Source organism: Helianthus annuus, chromosome 10, assembly GCF_002127325.2.
Source record: "Helianthus annuus cultivar XRQ/B chromosome 10, HanXRQr2.0-SUNRISE, whole genome shotgun sequence".
In the NCBI taxonomy this organism is placed as follows: domain Eukaryota; kingdom Viridiplantae; phylum Streptophyta; class Magnoliopsida; order Asterales; family Asteraceae; genus Helianthus; species Helianthus annuus.
Genome location: NC_035442.2, coordinates 150,345,321 through 150,349,710, shown reverse-complemented (window position 1 = coordinate 150,349,710; position 4,390 = coordinate 150,345,321). Strand labels below are relative to the sequence as shown.

The 4,390-nt window shown below is 41.3% G+C and overlaps 1 non-coding gene across 1 annotated transcript; it reads right to left on the bottom strand.

Moving 5' to 3' along the window:
* Positions 1-334: 334 nt before the first annotated feature.
* On the bottom strand, positions 335-440 carry LOC118483461. The gene has a single exon (XR_004870750.1). It is a non-coding gene; the product is annotated as a small nucleolar RNA R71 (small nucleolar RNA).
* Between the last annotated feature and the right edge of the window lie 3,950 nt (positions 441-4,390).

Below are 4,390 nucleotides of genomic sequence, written 5' to 3'. Positions count from 1 at the left end.
GGGTAACCTCGGTGCCGCTATCAATGCACCGAATGTCGAGGCCAACAACTTCAAACTTCGACCGCATTTGATACAAATGCTCCAAAACTCTGCAACCTTCCATGGGCTTGCGGACGAAAATCCCCATTTACATATTACTAACTTCTTGGAAATATGTGATACTTTTCGGATCAATGGAGCATCAAATGACGCCATCCGTCTTCGAATTTTTCCATTTTCACTAAAAGACCGAGCTAAGGCTTGGCTTAATACCCTCCCAGTTGGTTCGTTAAACAACTGGGATGAACTAGCCCAAAAGTTTTTATATAAGTATTTCCCTAGTGCTAAAACGGCTAAATTAATGACTGAATTAATACATATTCACAAGAGGACGGGGAATCCTTATATGAAACTTGGGAAAGGTTCAAGGAGCTACTAAGAAAGTGTCCTCATCATGGTCTTGCGGTATGGCAACAAGTATCCACTTTCTATAATGGGTTGTTACCACACACACGACAAACACTTGACTCTAGCTCCGGGGGACTTTTAGGTAACCGTCGCCCAAATGAAATTTATAATCAAATTGAGGAAATTGCTCAAACCAATTTTCAGTGGCACACTCCCCGAGGCACAAAATCTATTGCCCCGGGCGCCCATAAGGTTGATGAAAGCACCTCATTGCAAGCCCAAATCGAGGCCCTTTCTTCAAAAATCAAAAAGTTATAAATGGCAAAAACGGCCTCGGTTATGGCTTGTGAAGGGTGTGGTGGGCCACATGAAAATTAGAGTTGTATGAAAGAAATGGATTATCAAACAGAATCGGTAAACTACATTGATAATAGACCTAGGCCGTCGGGTCCTCCAACGGGTACCTACAACCAAGGATGGCGTAACCACCCTAACCTTGGTTGGAGAGAACCCGGCAATAGGAGTAACCAACAAAATCTAAACCAACGAACAAACTTTCAACAACCAAGAAACGAGTCACAAAATTTCTCTCAACAACAACAAGGGGGACGAGAGAGGCTTGAAGATACCGTATCTCGCCTCATCTCCGACACCGAAAAGAAAAACTCGGATCGATTTCAACAACTGGAATCGAACTTTAGAAATCAACAAGCTAGTATTCAAAACATTGAAAAACAAATAAATCAACTAGCTCAAAATTTCTCCGAGAGACCACAAGGCGCGTTACCAAGCAATACCGAAACCAACCCAAAGGCGCAAGTGCATCTCATCACGTTGAGAAACCGTATCGTAGGTCCCGAGGAGGCTCCGTCACCCCTAACTGAAAAGAGCCGATCTAGCCAAACCACAACTCCACCAACACCCCAACAAGAGACGACTCCTCCACCAAATCAAGAGCCCACCAAAAATCCTCCGGTACCGTACCTCGGTCGGTTACTTCGCCAAAGGACCGATGAGCAATTCATAAAGTTCGTAAATTTACTAAAACAATTGCATGTTAATATTCCATTTGTTGAAGTCCTAACCCAAATGCCTAAATATTCAAAATTTATGTGGGACTTCCTCACTCACAAAAGGAAAATTGAATCATTGCAATTAGTTAATTTAAGCGAAAAATGCTCCGTCTTGCTACTCAACAAACTCCCGCAAAAGAAGATCGATCCCGGAAGCTTCACCATCCCTTGTTCAATTGGGGAATCTCCCATTCGCAATGCACTAGCCGACCTCGGGGCTAGCATCAACCTCATGCCCGCATCAATGTTCGACTAACTCTGCCTAGGGAAAACAAGTCCTACAAAAATGAGCATACAATTCGCCGATAGGTCCGTCAAATATCCACAAGGTGTCGCTGAAAATCTATTGGTTAAAGTCGGCGAATTTGTCTTCCCAGCCGACTTTGTCATACTAGATATGGAGGAGGATACCAAAGTACCACTCATCTTAGGAAGGCCATTCCTAGCTATGGCCCACGCAGTGGTGGATATGAATGAGGGACACTAACATTGAGGGTTGGGGACAAGAAGATGAAGTTTGGGGTCGGTAAGAGAGTAGAAGATGACGACCTGGTCAATTACATGAAAGTCATAGACTCAAGTTTGGATGATGCTCTCCAACGGTGCAACATGGGATGCAAAACATCCCACTTGGGTAACATATGACTGACTTTGGGTCTAGCCAAGGACCCTTATAAACGTGGCGCACCACGGAGGCATTCCGCGGAACTATCCTTAGTTTAGTTTAGATTAACTTTATGCTTTCTAGTTTAGTCTTAATTTTCAGGAATAAAACACACTCGGGATGGTGAAGGATACTAAGGGAAACTTGAACCAACACCCCATGCACAAAAATAGAGCCTCCCGACAATTTTTCTTCATTACAGCAAGTTCAGCACGGGTCGTGCCTAGCCAACACGGCCCCATGCTGAAAAAATCTGCAGGAAACGCCCAGTTAAGGTAACTAGACAGAACACGCCCCCGTGCCCAGCCTTCTGTTACTTTCTAATAATTTCTGTTACTGGCAACCTGAACACGGGGCCGTGCCCGGACACCACGGGCCGTGTCCAGATGCCCAGTAACATAAAATTTTGTTTTTAACACACCTTTTACACATTCAATCAACCTAAAAACTTATTTTTGGGACACATTGAGGACAATGTGTAATTTAAGTGTGCGGCGATGCTAAAACCTTAAATTTTGCAAGTCCTAATTACAAGCCTTACACAAAACTCTATTGGAACCGCTAAACACCCCAAATTTTTTCATTTTTTTTACTTGTCTTGGTTTAATTTGGGAGTAACAAGTTCTAAACAGGTTATATTTTTACAAATTTACAACCGATAGCGTCGTGATAAAAAGAACCAACATAAGAAAATTATGAAACGGCATGACAAATCTAGTTAAAATTTAATTATATATACTTGATCACATAAAAACCCATTCCCACAAAAAGTGAGTTTTGAGCCTTTATTGAGCATACATATACACATCTTTAAACAAAATGCTCATTTTTCGTTTCTTGTGTGAATAGCCGTTTGGTTTCTTACGACTCTAGAACTTGCCATGACGATACATTCCTGGTCCTTACCAACTTAAACCCAAGTAAGTAAATGATGGAGGCATTAGGACTAACCCTTTTTCTTTCAACACCATTATTTTTCTTTTTTTTACCACCTACCCAAAATCCCCCTAGTTAACCCCTTTGAGTCTAAACCTTTTCATTTCTAAACCCACAAAACAAACACTCTTTACCCACCAAAACCCTTTTTCATTTTAAACCCTTTATTTTAGTAAAATGCTCGGTTTTCATATAACATTCCTTATCAAAAAAAATGATGATGAAGTCAAGAAATAAACAAACAAGTTCATTAAAAAGGAACTTTGTTTGAAAAAATTGCTTCATTTAAATAAAAAATCACAAAAATAACTCTTACGAAAACCGATGCTTTTTACGCCTTTCGCCCTTTTCTACTAACCACTAACCCAAAACCACCTACCTTTAACCCAAGCCTAACCCTTCCCCAAAGTCCTCTTGATATTTACAAAGGTGTATAGTTAAAAAGGAGGAGGATTGATTGCTTGGCAAGCATATGGTAGAAGTAAGTTCCATGCCGGTCCCAAATATTTCACAAAAATACATCTTCGGCCGAGTGTTGAGTGATCTCCCGTGAGGTATGTGAACTTGTATATAAATGGAATTTTAAAGAGGCATGTTATGCCCGAATAAGTAATTTCTCTTATGTAATATTCTAATTAAATCATAACGAATAGGATTGTAAATAACATAAAAATAAAACCTAATAAAGATCTTGGAATCCTGACACTCAAGACAAGCCCAAAACTTCTCTTCTACCCATTCCATTTGGGAGTGTAAGCCACATTATAAAGAGTTTTGCTTGAGGACAAGCAAAGATTCAAGTGTGGGGGTATTTGATGTGTGTAAAATGCAACATATAAATTACATCAAATAAGGCATATAACTGACCCTTTTTAGTACTATTTGTCTTCCTTTTGTATTTTCAGGGTTAAATGAGCTTAAATGAACAAAAGAAGCAAAAATCCAGCTAAATCTAACAATAATACAAGAAAAGGAATAAACGTGGCATGCCCGACCCCTCGACAGCATCTTCCCAAGCAAAAACAAGAAAACAGAAGGCTGAACACGCCCCGTGCTCATTAAACATGGGGGGCGTGCCCAAGTTTCTGCAGAAAAGACAAAGTTGTAGAAGCTTCTATTTCCCAACACGGGGGCGTGCCCAGCGGACACGGGGCCGTGGTCAACGCTAAGATTCGTAGAATCCAAGCAAATCTTGATAGTACAGACTACAGATACGCTTTTACACACGGGGCCGTGCCCAGCAGACACGGGGTCGTGCCCAGCAGACACGGGGCCATGCCCAGCAGACACGGGGGCGTGGTCAACTAATGCAGACAAACTGCATTTAATG